Source organism: Pinus tabuliformis, chromosome 4_1 (assembly GCF_031772625.1).
Source record: "Pinus tabuliformis cultivar Carrire ecotype Pingquan chromosome 4_1, CPIR1, whole genome shotgun sequence".
Lineage (NCBI taxonomy): Eukaryota > Viridiplantae > Streptophyta > Pinopsida > Pinales > Pinaceae > Pinus > Pinus tabuliformis.
Window position 1 is genome coordinate 455,080,287 of NC_142303.1, and position 16,784 is coordinate 455,097,070.

General features: G+C 33.9%; 1 pseudogene; it reads left to right on the top strand.

Moving 5' to 3' along the window:
• The window catches only part of LOC149176337 (E3 ubiquitin-protein ligase ORTHRUS 2-like), a 40,797-nt pseudogene extending 37,103 nt beyond the window's left edge, over positions 1-3,694 (top strand).
• The last annotated feature ends 13,090 nt before the right edge of the window (positions 3,695-16,784 follow it).

Consider the following 16,784-nt stretch of genomic DNA (forward strand, 5'->3'; position numbering starts at 1 on the left):
TACAAGTTTCTATGAGAATAAAATTCGATTTTAAATCTCAGTTTAATTCAAGGACAAATTAAACTGGAATTTATGGATTCTATTTTTATCATTTCTTGTTGCTATTTTCAACAGAAAAAAGATCATGTTAAGAAATTTGAGTAGGTAGATTTGGTGACAAGAATTGACAAAATTTCGGGAAAATATTGATGGAAGAATGCCTTGTGTTGCTACTGTAACGGGGAAGGACATTATGCACAAGTCTGTGGCACGTGCAAGCATGGATAGAACAAGAAGCACTTGCCCAATGTAATAGAAAAAATAAAAAATTAACAATAACATTGTGAAGGGTGCATTGGTGACAATTGGCTAATATAATGCCTTGGGCTGGGGTTTATTTAAATTGGTTGTTTTGGAAGTTTCTTTAAGAAACACATAGGAACACTTCTCCATTACACACTGCAGACTTGTTTGAGTTAAAAGTTGTTATGAACATTTGAAAAGATTGAAAAATTTGCACTGCATGGAGTAGTTTTCCTATGTTTATGTGCTAGGTCTGAGTTTTATTTGTTGTGAGGTTTCCTTTTGCAATATTTCAGTTCTTCATTTTGGTTTAGTCCTTCCTAACCACCACGGGTTCTACATACCTTGTTTGTTCATTATTATGAGGGGCGATACCATAGCTATGAGATATTCCATTGCACATGTCCCTTCCTATATGATGCATACATGACTACCATTTTTAGGTCCCTAATAGGGAAAAGGACCTCATTTTTATATATATATTTTCATTGAACTTGCACATGTTACATACTACAACTAGCCAAAGCTCAATGCTTGTGACCTTGTTGGCCATCTAATTTGCTTTTTTGTATATGTGATTGAAATTTGTTCAATGGAAGGACTTTTAGCATTTTTTGGATGTTTGCTAGCATCTTAACTAGCTTAATGCCATTTGGCTTACCTATTCTCAAATCATTTTGAAATGGAATCTTCAAGTTTGTCTATTATCATACACAAGTCCCCTTTAATATCCCGCTGGTGATTTCCAAGACTCGGGACATCATTATCCATTTTCTGGTTGTGAGTTTGCTTCCATTACATTTAGATTTCTCCACATTTTTAGTACATGAAAAAAAATCATGCCCTCATGATTTGTAAATAATCCTCCATAGATTGAGGGCAAATTATTTCCCCTTGAGGCCCTTAAAAATTCAGATTTTGAAGGGTGGCGCAGGGCATGCCCTAAAGAAACATCTAGGATCTTTTATTGTTGTGTTGGTTGAATGCAATGAGAGGCTTTGATTGTGGATATAACAAATATTGGATCACCGTGGAGCAAATTTGATTCTTATTCATCTTTAATGAATAGGTCTTCATTTGTGCATTGTTGATGTAGTTTCTCTAATCCTTGTTATAATTTCTTTGCTTGAGAAATGCAACATATGTGGCAAGTGCACATCTTCTTAATATGAGAACGTGTTCAATGAAGTGAATCTCATTTACAACATTTGACGTGGTTTCACTAATCCCCATTATGATTTATTTTCTTGATAAATGCATATCCAAATGTGGCAAGTGTGCATCTTCTTAATATGAGAACATGTTCAATGAAGCAAAGCTCATTTACAACGCTGGACTACTAAAGCTCTTGCAAAGTTTCCCATGACTTTTACCTGGCCCCAACTCCATTTACATGCATGTGTGCCAAAATAATCATATGCATAGGTGAAGAAAATGTCATTGGAGGGACTAGAACCCTGGTGGGGGTAATGACAACCATACTTTCACTGACCTAGAAAGTCATTGTTAACTTATCATGGTTTTTGGCTAAATCTAGACAACAACATGTTGTTTATTCTGAAAGAGCTGGAGTATTGTTAATCCATATTTTACACATGATGAATCTATTGTGTTCAGGATATACACTAGTCTTACAGTTTGCTTTATTGTGGATTGAAAGGCTATGACAATTACAATACAATGTTGGACTTTTTATTTGTACACTTGTTTTAACGGATATAGTGTGCAAAATTGTTCTAGTTGTGATTGATTGTGTGCATTTTTCTTGATATATGTATTTGTGATTGTATGAAATTTTCTGGATATATTTGGTTGTGATTGCCTGCATTTTTTTGCATTTTTTGATAAATATGGACAGCAATATGCTATTTATTCTAAAAGAGTTGGAGTTTTCTTCAATCTAGTTTCCACATGGTGTATGCATTGTGGTTAGGATATATGCTAGTCTTACAACCTGCTTTATTATGATTTGAAGGTCTATGACAACTACTATACGGTTGTTGTAATTTTTTTATTTTTTTGTCATGTCTATAAGTTAAATGCATCTTACTAGTTTAATCCTCATTCATATTTCATGTGTGATTTTGAGCGGACAATAGTGATATCTAGAAATAATAAGATTTAGCAAGATATAGATTTGCAAGGCTTGAAATAAATTATTTTGACTATTTATTTCATTTGTTTTTTTGCTAGTAAAATTCTGTAATTGGAATAAATGGGTGGTTTTTTTTCTTATATCTTGTTTCTCTCTTTTTCCCAGACTCCTTGTGGCCACAATTTCTACTTGAAGTGCTTCCAGAAATGGATGGGATAGGGGAAGAAAAACTATGCAAAATGTCGATCTCTTATTCCCTCCAAAATGGCCTCTTAGCCTAGAATCAATGCAACCCTTGTAATAGCTATCCATATGGAAAAGGCTGCAAAAAATGCAGGTGAATCCCAATCTGGACCTCCGAAAGTTTATACGTACATGCAGAATCAAGACAAGCCTGATAAATCTTTTATGATTGAACATGCAAAACACAAGGGTTTATCAAATGCAACTAGTGGACGAATTTTTGTTACTGTTCCACCATATCACTTTGGTCCAATACTTCTAGAGAATGATCCAGAATGACACCAAGGTATGCTTGTGGGAGAATGTTGGGGAGACAGAATGGAATGCAGGCAGTGGGGTGTTGATCTTCCTCATGTTGTTGGTATTTCTAGGCAGTCTTACTATGGTTCTCAGTCTGTAGCACTGTCTGTGGGTATGATGATGATGAGGACCATGGTGAATGTTTTCTTTATACTAGAAGGTGTGTAGCTTCTTCTTTTGCTTAAAACTACACATCTAGGAATGGTTAGTACTTTACGGTGAAAGCACAATTTGCATGCTTTTATGACATAAAAATGCTTTTCATTATTGTTATTGAATTTTTATTAATAAAAATGCCAATGATACTAAAATTACTTCCACTTTTTGGTATAATAATTTCTCTGATAAAAAGTTATGACTTCGCTATGTTGTCAATAGTGGTGGAAGAGATCTTAGTGGGAATAAGAGAACAAATAAGGAGCAATCATTTGATCAGAAGTTTGATAAATCTAATGAGGCATTGCGAGTTAGTTGTAAGATGGGTTATCCAGTCTGTGTTATCAGGTACTTTTTCAATTTTCTTAGCTTGAAACTGTGATAAAGCATGATATCTACATGTGTGCTTTAGCTTATCAGCTAGCCTTAGGCTGCAGTTCATTCATTATGTGGCTAACGTAATTCTAATTTGGATGTTTGTAAGTTGGTTTCAGGTCTCATAAGGAGAAGCATTCATCTTATGCACCAGAAAGTGGTGTTAGGTATGATGGCATATATAGTAATAGAATTGAAAAATGTTGGCATAAGAAAGGAATTAAGGTCATGATTATTAGCTAAATGGGAACCTTTGATTGAAAGTTTTTTTTCCAACTTGTATTCTGAGAGATCTTATCCTTTTTTCATAGGTTTTATGTTTGAAATAATATAGCTTAATTTCTTGCTTTGTTTCCAGTTCCACGTGGAATTTGTAATTTTGGCTTGTATAGGATCTGGTATCAAGTACTTAGTTGTGGTTATGAATCTGGTATTCATGTTGAAAGATTTTGTATACAATTGTGCTTTTCATAACTTCACCATATTATGTCAATATTTTCTTGATTTGACCTTGGGTTTAACTACAAACTCAGACAATGTGCCATTATTTGGATAATGTCATGTTAAATTTGGGTCCATTCCACAATTACTATGTGGCTCTTGTTGTTCAATCCCATCAAGTCCTTGAAAGTTGGGCTTACAAAGAAGGAATTGTTTACAAGGATTTTTTTGACCTATGCTACAAGAGTAATTAGCCCACAACCACATCAAATGGCCACAACAAATGGGTTTTGCTATTGATATTATATATTTTATATTGTTTTATACATAGGTGAGACAAGCATGCAAACATTGACAACTTTTTCTTTAGACATAGCATTTTTGTGTGCTATGGTTTTTTCCTTTGAGGGGAAGGACATGTATTTGTTGAAAGGTATAGGTACAAATGGTTGTTGAGGGGTTGGTATTAAGTTTTGACCTTTTGAAGCAAAAAGGGATGTTCTGATTATAGTTATATAGTTGTTTGTTTGATTGCATGTCATATCATTATTGAAATTCACCTTACTTTGTCATTGTTCGACAATGATCTCTACAAAAATCATATTCAAGGAAGCATTCTAGAGGAATTTGGAAATCTGAAGAGACTTATAAGCATGGACTTGTATAACAACAACCTTACGGGTGAAATTCCTCAATCATTGGGGAATTTGAAGCCAGTTGTATTTTTGTAAGTTTTTTTGTTATGTCTAAATGGTCATGATGGAAACATCTAAACTGGGATTATAATTTTTAGTGATAATGTCTTAGATAACAAATTGAGGTGCTCTAGGTCTCTTTCATTGTTCATATCCTATGATTTCTTTTTTACGCTTGTATGATAATTACTGAATGAACAATTGCCTTAACAATAATTCATTAACGGGACAAATTCCCAGGGAACTTACTAAAATTTCCTTAAAGTCACATAAATCGCTTTCTTGTACATAATATCTGTTTTCTTTTTCTATATACATGTAACAATTGGATATAAATTACTCCAACTCTTAATGGTTTATTGTTATGATTTGAACGCATTCTAGTGACAAAGTGAGGATCTTTCTCTTAGCATCTTTTCTACCATGATTTCGTAAGAGTTTTTTACAAGAGTGTTTGCACTTGAATGTTTACGATATCTATTTGGTCATGTCTCCAAGATTGATTCTCTCTGTGCATTTTCTGGCTCTATGCTTTGCTACCACCTTATACATTTTCTTTGCTGTTATTTAAGAATCCTGGATGCAAAATACAATGATAGTGCAACATAGATTTTCATATTGAAATTGTATATTATACTATATTATAGAATTTGTACCCTAAGGAGATGATTTTGTTGAACTCCAACTAATCTAATCCTCATTTCAAAGAAATTAATTTGTATGCCCATCAACCTATTTGTGGTGTTTGTGAATGTTAGTTGTGCATGTTAAAGTACTATCACCTCAATTCAATCCTACAATTTCTTCCTTATTAGCAAAGCATTCAGATAACTGAAATAATCACAACATTTGCACAAATAATCTAGTGGCAATTATCTATGACATATTTTGTTTTCTTCTAGGTAGCATGAGGACCCATCTCCATTACTATGGTTTACAGTTGGAAACATCCTCTTTCTGTGGGAATTTTCCTACAGAACATGGGATGTTTTTCCCTATCCCAAGGATGGTTGAGGAATGTCCTTGGCATCCATCAACTATCCTAGGGATGTTGAGTAGTCCTCAAGGTAGTTGGGGGACTTCTCTTCCTGATCAACTCCTCTAATGAAGGATTGGTCCATCAACTCATGCACTTATGGGTACCCTGTAACCATAACCAACAACCCTCCTTTTAAAAAATATAGCACGTCTTAAATTTTTTTAAAGAAAACATTAAAACAACCTAAACTAAACAATGAGCACTAACCCAAAGTCTAACACAAGAGCTACCTCGAGTTTCAATGAACTTGTGGCCTTTAGGTTTTTCATTTTTTTATATAGATCATTCCATGTTATTCCAATTTCCAAATTTTTGAATCTGAAAGAGTAAGAAGTGTACATACTTCATATTGACTTTCTACATTACTTGAATCTAAAATTGGTCACTAATTGAAGAGGAAGCCTCATTCTGGCAATCAAAACCAATGAGCATACAGGTGAAAATACGAAGCTAGTGATAAAGAACATAGATGTTTCCAATCCAAAGTGCTCCCACTATAAGGATAATTGTTGCTTGGGTTTCCCTGCCTTACATTGTATTTCAAGTAAACCATAGGTCAGCAATAGAAATAACATAAGGACTAGATCTCTAGGGACCGTATACATTCCATTCTGGATTAAGAAATGTGGTCCCTACAATGTTGCGAAGGTTTTGATTAAACATGGACAACAGGTGTTAGGTATGCACTGTGGAAAGTTTTGAATCAAAAATATGTTATATTTTTTTATCGTGAAGTATTTCCATGTCCAACCTTAGTTATTTGATCAAATTGCCATAATTCTCTTGAAATGAACTATTGACTCTTATGTGTCACTTTAACTTAGGATTTCACAGTTTTGAAAGGTAAATATGTTCTCTACATTTGACATGCCTTTTAAGACCTTTCAATTATTGTTCAAATTTTCATGCTACTTGTCATTCCCTTAATGAAGATTGTTTGATAAGGACCATGCATTGTAACTACACTATGCCAATGAATAATACTTGTTTTGAATGTGCTCTCTAGCATCATGCATTTATGATCCAAAGCTATTAGCATCACAAGGAAACTAATTATTGTCAATAAGGGCTTGACTAGATTGTAAAAGTTGCATTGCATCGTATAGTTTTCCTATGTTTAGATACTAGGCTTGAGTTTTATTTGTTGTGAGGTTTCCTTTTGCAATATTTCAGTTCTTCATTTTGGTTTAGTCCTTGCCAACCACCATGGTTTCTACATAACTTGTTTGTTCATTATTACGAGGGGAAATACCAAAGCTATGGGATATGCGACTGCACATGTCCCTTCTTATATGATGCATGCATGACTACCATTTTTAGGCCCGTAATAGGGAAAAGGTCCTCATTTTCTTATATATTTTTTTATTGAACTTGCATAGGTTCCATACTCCAACTAGCCGAAGCTCAATGTTTGTGATATTGTTGGCCATCTGATTTTCTTGTTTGTAGATGTCACTGAATTCTGTGCAGTGGAAGTATTTTTAGCATTTTTTGGATGCCTGATAGCATCTTAGCTGCCTGAAAGCCATTTGGTTGACCTATTCTCCTATCTTTGATTGATGTGTTCAACACATCCAAAACATTTATAGTCTGTGTCGCTATTGTTGGGGCCTCATTCCTTTTTTTCCGTTTTTTTTGTTCTTGAGATGAAAGGCCTGAGCTTTGAGGAGGTCGATAAATTATGACAAGAGATATCATTTAGTGGAAGTATAGGAAAGGAAGTTTATTTTAACAAACCCCTTCTTGATGACCATCATAGAACATGAAGTAGAAAAACAAATGTTGAAATATCTCGTGAGAGAGGGAATTGAAATCAATTACAGCAAATTTGTGGATGGAATTTTTAAGGCATTATAGGAGAGTGTACAACTTAAATGGCATATCACCAATCATATCGACAAGTTTTGCATGGTGGCATATTGCCAAGTTTTGCATGGTGGTGGTGTTGTAAATTGCACTATTTCTTGATAAGATTTTGTTAAAATAAAATAAAATTCCATTGTATATGTTGGATAACAAATGCTTCTACTTACATCATTCATCAGCATACCCTTTGAAATTCTTTTGCATTGCTATCACTCCCCAAATATAGGAATTTTGATTTAGCACTACATTTGCATATGCAAAGGGTATATATTTTAAGCTTTTCCTGATTTGGGATATACATCATTCCGCTCTATTGAAGTCATCATTTATGAATTAGGTTAGGGAATAACCAATGATATTTTCTGGGTTACTCTCCTAATGCTTGTTGTGGTCCAGTCACTGTAGGTATCACTCTTTGCATACGGTTTTTTTGGGGGATGACGGTCTTCCACTAGAAATACAAATACAAACTAAAGAAATGCATCAACAAGCCGAGTTTGGAGTTGTTGCACATTGGAGGTAAAAGGAGGGTGAAGCAATACACTCTTCCTTCATTGTTCAGATGGTCGAGTGGGAAAGATGGGTTCTAACATGGAACAATAAGGTTATGGACACTGAATTGTGGTTATCTCCCTAGGATGCAAACATGAGACCACCTTGCCCTTCCCCTTTCCATAAAGATTTTTGCCCACATATGGATAAATTCTGCAGCCCACCATGTGGCACAAATGATAGTCTCCTTGTAATTATTTTGGAAGATGATAAAGTGAGTATGGTATTCTTAAAAACACCATATTATGATGTAGTTACTTTGCAATCTGCTTGTTTTGAAATTCATTGGATAATCTTTTACACAATTTTTTATGTATGTTGTTTGAAATTTCTACCATCATATCAATTTCATGAATAAAGGATTTATTATTGTTGTTAAATAGATTATTGTGCAAGAAATACCTCCAAATTCAACTGTAAAGTATTTGCTAGACAAAATAACTTATGATAGTTCACCTTTTACATGATATGGTTTGCCAATACAAGAGGAGCTGGGGCACTTGAGCCATTGACTTTGGAAATGTTTCTAGTAGGGATTTCTATGGTTTTTAATGTTGTGATTCTTTCACCTCATGGTTATTTTGGGAAAGCAAATGCTTTAGGAAAGTTAGACAAAACATCGGTGGACATGTAAACAGATTTTTTATAATTGCAATGTCCATTCCATGATATCCTCTCTTTATTATGTGGTTGTATTTTGGATGTTTCCTTTTATTTATTTTTGTCTTTTAACTATGAAATTGAAAGTACTTGGTATCACATTCTTTTAAACAACATCCAAATCTTGAAGACGAGATTAGTATTACACGATATTAATTGAAATCCTTTTAGTTGTTTTGTGTTAAAATATTTTCATGACTATCAAAAAAGTTTACTTTCATGTTGTTATTTGAGCACAAGTTGTCTATATACTTGACCAAGTTCATGCATTAGAGAATGAAAAGTTGTTGTGAATAAAATGACAAGGATTAGACATCACACCTTAGATTATTTGTTTTCATAATTTATTTACATATTGAGCTTTTTAGCATGTAACTTAGTTGGCATGATTGTGCTTAAACTTTCTATGAAGCTTGGATACTATGTTATTAATGTGTTCTTTTCAATGGTGATGTTTATTTGTTTTGTTTATATAGGTCATCTGGCCACTTAGTGGCCACTATCACCCAATTGATTAAAACTTGTTCGAGTTTCTTAATTTTATGGAGAAAAATGGCATTGACATTGCTGATGTTGAGGTATGTCGTACTTTATAGTCTACTTTATTTTATATTCTAGTATTCATCATCTATCATGTCTTATACTCAGCATTGTATCTTCTTCTGTTTTCAAGAGAGGAACTCAGTAACAATGGTAAGAAACATGAATTGAAGAAAGATGAGAACAATAACACTGGAATAACAAATGCAAAAAGGGAGAGAAAAAAACCGGTTTAGTGATACCCTTAGAGCAAATATCCTGCAAAAGACACACACATATAAACTGATGGTCAAGTCTTCACAGTCGTTGAATTCACTTGTAGTACCTTTGCACACAGTGATAACGTTTTGAAGTGATAAAACAATATTTCATGTGTAAATTATAGTCCAACCAATACTAAGTTAGAAACTCATATTATGATACTCGACATTTTATATAATATAATTTGTGGTTGAAATTATTTATAGTTTCAGTTGATATTATTTAGTATTGTAATTAACATATGTAACTTTGTGTTTTTATATTACATTAGCATGCACATTGTATGACATTTTTTTTTTAATTTAGTCACAAAATCATACTAATTAATTTATGTTTATTAATAATGAATACATAAAATCAACCTGAAACTACTAAATTAGTAGTTTATATTGATTAATGATGAACACAAATAAAATGAATACATGACTAAATTAGTCATTTATAATGATTATTAATGAAAGTAAATGAAATGAATATAAACTACTAAATCAGTCATTTATATAATGAATATGAAACTATAAAAAAAGAAGATAAATGACTACTGCAAATGATAATCTTGTGATTATGAATGACGACTAAATTTTTCATATATATGACTATTAGTAGCTAATTTATAGTATCTTATAACACGACCAAATTTTATTCATATTTCTTTGGTCTTGAATTGGTTTCAAATGATGACTAAAATTTGCATATATATGACTATTAGTAGTTAATTTACCATATCTTATAACACGACCAACATTTTAGTCATATTTGTTTGGTCATTAATTGATTTTCTCAAGTGATCATATAGTAATATATTTTGTTTTACATTTGGTCGTTAATTGTGGCAACTAACGACTAAATCAATTACTAAATGAATGACCAAAATTATGCCTAAATATACTACTAAACGATGAAATTGAGACAACCAATTAATGACTAAGACAAAAATGACTAAAAGTTAGCGCGTTATAAGATACTGTAAATTAGCTACAATTGGTCATTGACTGAAAAATGGTCGTTTATATGCAAATTTTAGTCTTTTTTTAGTAACTAATTAGCCATTTTGTACTAGTGGCCTCTTTCCCTTTATAGCTCAAAGAAGAGTGGTATTGCAAATTTGGTGGGTATAATTCTCCCACCCTCAACAAATTTGTAGTAGGATCTAAGGTCAGGTTGTGGATCAAGCTCCTAGAGTTCTTGGAGGTATTTTTCTTCCCCTTTTGATGTGGCTACCCCTTCCTGTAGCATTCCTTATTTCTCTTGTAGCAATCCCTGTTGCTCCTATAACAATTCTTTTTCTTCATGTAGCAGCCCTATTTTTATGTGTAGCTCCTCTGTTTACTCATGTAGTAGGGTAGATTGTGCTTTGAACCTCTTAGATGTGACTGCTCTAATGGTGGTCCTCCCTATGAGTGAAATTTTCCCTCCTGTAGCACTCTATTAGCTTCCTATAGCAAATTTTTTCTTCCTGTAGAAATGATGTTCCTTCTTGTAGCAACTTTGTTCTTCCTGTAGTAGTTTTGTTCCTTCCTGTAGCACACAACTCGAATCTTGTAGAAACTAATCTTTGCATGCCAAGAGGTGGTGGGTCCACCTTTTACTTTTTATTTTTGTTTTTCTCTTTTTTTCATTTCATGCAAAATAAACTCAGAGTGCTTTTTGTTAACTGAGTTGGCCCTCATTTACCCCTTCGCATTGCTTGTCCTCCATCATGACTAAATTATTACAACCCACTTTCTCAAGTCCTCTTCACTTTTGTCTTATTCCTCTCCCACACGTGCATGTGTCTTAGTGGAAAAGTGAAGTTAACTGCTAGATAAGGCTGAGGTTGCTCTGCTACTAATTTTGGCTATAAAAAAACTTTTCCTTCATACACTTGCAATGTTTTTCAAGCTAAAATAAGTTCGTAGGAAAGGTTTAGGGGATTGCATACCTGAGCCTTACCATTGATGTGTTTTTGTAGGTGATATTGAGGTTGTTGATATGATTGTTGAAGCTTCCTTTGGTGGTTATGAAGCTACTAGTAATGACCCTTTGATGGTTGCATGGACGATCTGGACATGTGTGAGGCTATTTTTTAGTGTCTTTTGTGAGGTCATTACTTCGTCTCCTTTACCATTTGCAATTTCTTGAGAAGAATATAAACATTTTATGTTCTTTGTTGGCTGAAAATTGATGATGCAGGTCCTTTATCTTTTGTGTAGGTGCTTTTTGAATCAAGCATTGTTTCTTGTTAGGTGATCGAGAATCCCGTAATAGCTTATATGAGGTCATGTGGTTGCGGAAGGATCAAAATTTCAATCCTCAAGTGCTCATGTTGACTGAATTCTAAATCTGATGATCTATTATGTGTCTTTGTGTAGCAGTCACATAGAAACTCCTAAGATCATTATTTCCTTCAGGTTATAACTTTAATAATACTAATAATTCATGGGTAATCTGCCGACAAGTATCAGAGGCCTTTTTTGTGGTGGAAGGGATGGAAGAAGGGGTGAAAATGGGTTCTTTTCATGGACATAGATGAAAATGAGAGTGGAGAAGAGGTCAAGTGGCGTGGAAAATGAATGATGAGGCTATTGTGGACCCCTCCTCTTGTTCATAGATGAAAAACATAAGATCTGAACCCTTTTTCCATGTCAATCACGCTCTTGTAGCAATTCTGGTCACTCCTGTAGCAATTATGGAATGCTCCTGTAATAGAATTGTTTTATCCATATATCTCAAATGGTAGATTGGATTGACTTGAAATTTGGTGAGCATGTTTCCATCATCCTTATGCATCTCCCCATAAAAACTATTGGCCAACGGATGCACAAATCTCGAGAAAATTTAAAATTTGTTGTAGGTGATGGAGGTCAATTTATCGAAAAGTGTGCACTAGGATTTGCTAAAATTAATTGAGCATGTTACCATCATCCATATGAATCTCCCCATAAAACAACTCAGCCAATGGATTCATGGTTTTCGAGATATGGTAAAAACAATTTTTTCCCTGTGTATTTTGGCCTCCTGTAGCAAAACAAAACCCTCCTATAGCATTTTAGGACAATGAGGGAAATGAATGGGAAAGGATTAGAAATGATGGGTGGATGTTGGAAATGGATGAGGGTGATGGATTGACATGGCCTTGGTCCTGTTGGAGCATCTGGGCTAAGGAGGAGAAAGTCCAAGTTTGACTTCTTTTGACTAGGTTTTTGATAAAAAAAAATCTTTTGGTGCTAACATGTTCTTATTGTTTGCAAAGGTTGGAGAGCACCTGCATTCATCAGAAAGAGATACATGGAGCAAAGAATTTCTTTTCTTTTCTTATTTTTTTCATTTTTTTCTCAGGCCTACAAGCTACCTCAATGAGGTTTCCTGCCTAGGCACCTCAAATGAGGTTTTCACTTAGGATCTTTTATTTTTCTCTTTTTTTCAACCCATTGACCGCCTCATGGAGGTTTTCAATCAATGAGCTAGTCTCAGGCGCCTCAAGTGATGTTTTCACCTGAGATTTTATTTTTTTCCTCTTATTTTTTCATTTTTTAATTTCTTTTTTTCTATCATACTCTACTTGAAAAAAAAAACAAAATATCTTTCAAGTATAGGAATACTTCCAATGGAGCCATGTGCACATCAAGATGATATATAAAATCATGTGTAGGCTCAAACATGTACCTGAATGTGAGAGACCAAATGCTTTGAATGAGATGAGATCAGGAATTTTTGAAGAAGAGTGTGTTGTTGCAACTTAATGATTGTCTAGAACCATATTTCAATATAGTTGTGATGCCTCTGGTCCACTTGCACATTTGGATCTCTTTTTGTTTCCTCTTCTACCATGACATTCAAATATTCCTCTTTTTCTTGATTGTTCTCTTGATCACATAAAGAATCTAATGGTAAACATGATGGAAGTTTCTCAATCTCTGATTCTGATGTCTTCTCTTCATCAAGTGAAACCCATGATTATTTGGTCTCTTCATTTGAATCTTCTTTTTCTTAATGTTGTCCTTCAATGACATCAATAGAATCTTTTTTTATAATACTCCTCCTGAGCTAAGATGAATACCATTTAGATCAAGAGTAGCTTTTTGGAGGTACTGTACCTCAACGTTGTACGTGAGTTGGGCTACTTCCTTGTGTGGGTTTGGAAATGGTGGTACAGGTAGTTGAGTGGGAGTGGAGCTTTGAGATGGATTTGGTTCAGGTTGTGGTTGTGGTGGAGGTGGATGGTAGGGATAACGTGGAGTTGGGTATGGAGGATATTGAGGAAAATATCGAGGATATTGTGGATTTCTCCTTTAAGTTCCTTGCCAACCTTGTTGCCAATATTGGCTTTGGGGTTGAGATGGCCAAGATTGTCAAGGAAATGGTGTGTTCCAATTACTTTGAGATGGATGTCCATAAGCTTGAAATTGTGAATTAAGTTCTTGCATCATATCAGGTTGACTAGGTTTCCATGGTCTTCTTGGGGCTACATAACATAACTGCTTTGGTGATTGACTTGCTCCATTGTCCTATTGGTAAACTTACTTCAACCTTAGTAATGATGGGAAATATTTAGTAGCATGTGATTCTGCATGGATAACACAAATATCAACATCTTCCTTTTTCTCATTTTCCATTCTTAACATTTCTACTTGTTTTCTTAGGTTGCTAAGAATTTCTGTTTTAAAGTTACTAAAAAAATTTCCAAGTTTAGCTGGACTTACCGATCTTAATGTTGATTTACTTACTCTTGTCCTTCCTCTTGATATGTGCTTGCATGTTTTACAAATTTCTTCAAATGATAATTGGTATACATCACCCCTACTCATGAGATCAAGGAGATCAATCCACTCATCCCTAATTGTTCTAAGTAAGAGGGTTTTTAGTGTGTCAAATCTTAAATGATGCAATTTATCCCTCTTAACATTATACACAAATCTCTCTATTAGATCCTCAAGGCTCTCATCTTATTTTTTATTCATTCTAAATATTTCTCCTTTAAGATCATTATCTTTATATTTTTATACAAATATCTTTTGCATATTATTCCATGATATTACTGAATTAGTCCCTAAACTCATGAACCATTTAATAGCTCTATCCTTTAAAGTTGTCGAAAACAGTCTCAATTTTTTAGTGTTTAATAAGTAACCATTAGATCTACAAAGGATTTCAAATTCAAAGAAAAAAGTTTCCGGATCCTCTAACCTCATACCATGGAAGTTGGGAAAGAAAGATGGAGGGGTGCTCTTCATATGGACATTGATATCAGTATCTTGAATGGGAAATTCAAGAGGATCTTCCTCATTGTCATCATCTCCATCCATTTCTTCTATCTTCTCTACCACCTCTTCTTCTTCTACCTAAAAAAGTGGATGGTGATGTGGCTCTTACTGCACCACGTGATCAAATGGGGGGTTGTGGTATTGAAGAATTTTTTTGAATAAAAATGTTAATGCAATGCAATTATCTCTTTTTGAACTGAAAGATGCCTAATGAATTTTTTTTGTGTTTTTTCATAAAGTAAAAGAAATTAATCAAATAGGGAATAAAACAATACATGCTTTGGCACCTCCCTTGCAATGACACCAAAAATTGATGAGCCCCGGTATTGCACCAAGGATGTTGCAACTCCCAAGCACTTCTCAACTTAAATTATCAACTTGGGGTTCATACAAACTTAAGAGGCATCAACACTATATGTGTTGCATACAATGTGTCCTTATTTTGTTGATCTAATGTAATGGAGTGAAATTCATGAAATCAAAGCCTAAACTAATTGCAAAAATGGAAATGTTACTCTATTTGTAAGAAATGGAAATGATACTTGCTCAGCAAGAAGGTAAAGGTTATGCTATTTGCAGGAATGAAAAGTACTTGTATATTTGCAGAATGCAAACCTTGTGCTACTTGAAACAATATGAATCATTAGTCTAATTGCAAAATGTGAAAAATTACCTTGAAAAGAAAGTAATCCTATTCAAGAACAACAATTTGTAATTGAAATACTAAGAGCATGAATATGCGTAATATAATTTGTAAAAAGGAAAGTCCTAAGTGGTGTTTATTCATCCCTAATCATGTATTTAGACCCTAGGGGTCATTATTCAATCCTGAGGGACAAAAACCAAGCTTTTGGAGCAGATATGGTCAAGTTTACACGTGTTATATGAGTGTTACAAGAGTGCTACAAGAGGCCTTGTTTTGTTACAAGAGCGAGATAACTTGTCGAATGCCCAAGTAAATAAAATGAAAATGGGATGGGAAAAATTTTGATATTAAGTAGGATGTATTAGGACTCCATTCCCAGTGGAATCACTCCAAAATACCCTTGTTAACACATGCTAAAAAATAACAAAAATTACTACTCTAAAAACTAGAAATTCAAGAACCAGTGAGCTAGTTAACCTACAAAATGCCTAACCTAATAAAGTGAAAATGATATGGAGTAAATTTTGTTATTAACTTGAACGATTTTTTTAGCGAATACAATTGGAATCAACTCAAATGAAGCTCATTAACACGTTATAAGAAAATATCATAAAATTACCACTATTTTGCTACAAGGGATTTCTAGAAATTCTAGATTTGTGAACTAGTAAACCAATCCAAGTGGCTCAATGATGAATATGAACTTGAAAATTTGTTCTAAGGATGAATAATTCTTGTGAATATTTAAATAACCTGCAAAACAACTCACTTCAATCATTTAACCAATGTAACCTACAACAAAGGAAGCATGAATAGTAAATGTAGAAATAAGATATGCAAGTGAAAAAAACATTCAAAGGAAATAACGAAATTGTACAAGAAGGATCTGAGGTTCCTAGGATGGCCATGACTAATGAAAATCAAAGTCCTATGGAGGAAAACAATCTTTAGAGGCTAAAAATGGCACCAAAGTTCATTATTTGAATCAATCCAAGTACATCCCTGCTAGAAATGAAAGTGGAGCTACTAAACAACAAGTTTTCTCCACAAGAAGACTAAGAAATGCATTCCTCTAGAGGCCAATTTGAATTGGTATTTATACAAAGTGATGAGGAAGAATTATCCTTTAAAGGAGGAATATTTACCCTCCAAAATCCCTCAAATAGTGGATCTGGTTCTCAACACTGGGAATCAACATTAAATGACAGGAAGCACATTCCTATATTTTCTCAATCACTGGCGCTCCAAAATTTGTGCAATAATTTCATAAAATCCTGTTAATTTATTATCCAATCTTGGTCCATCCTGTAGTAGGGAGAAAGTCCCTATATTATCTCATTCAAAATTTACTCCATATTCTGCAAAAATAAATAATATTAGGCACATAATA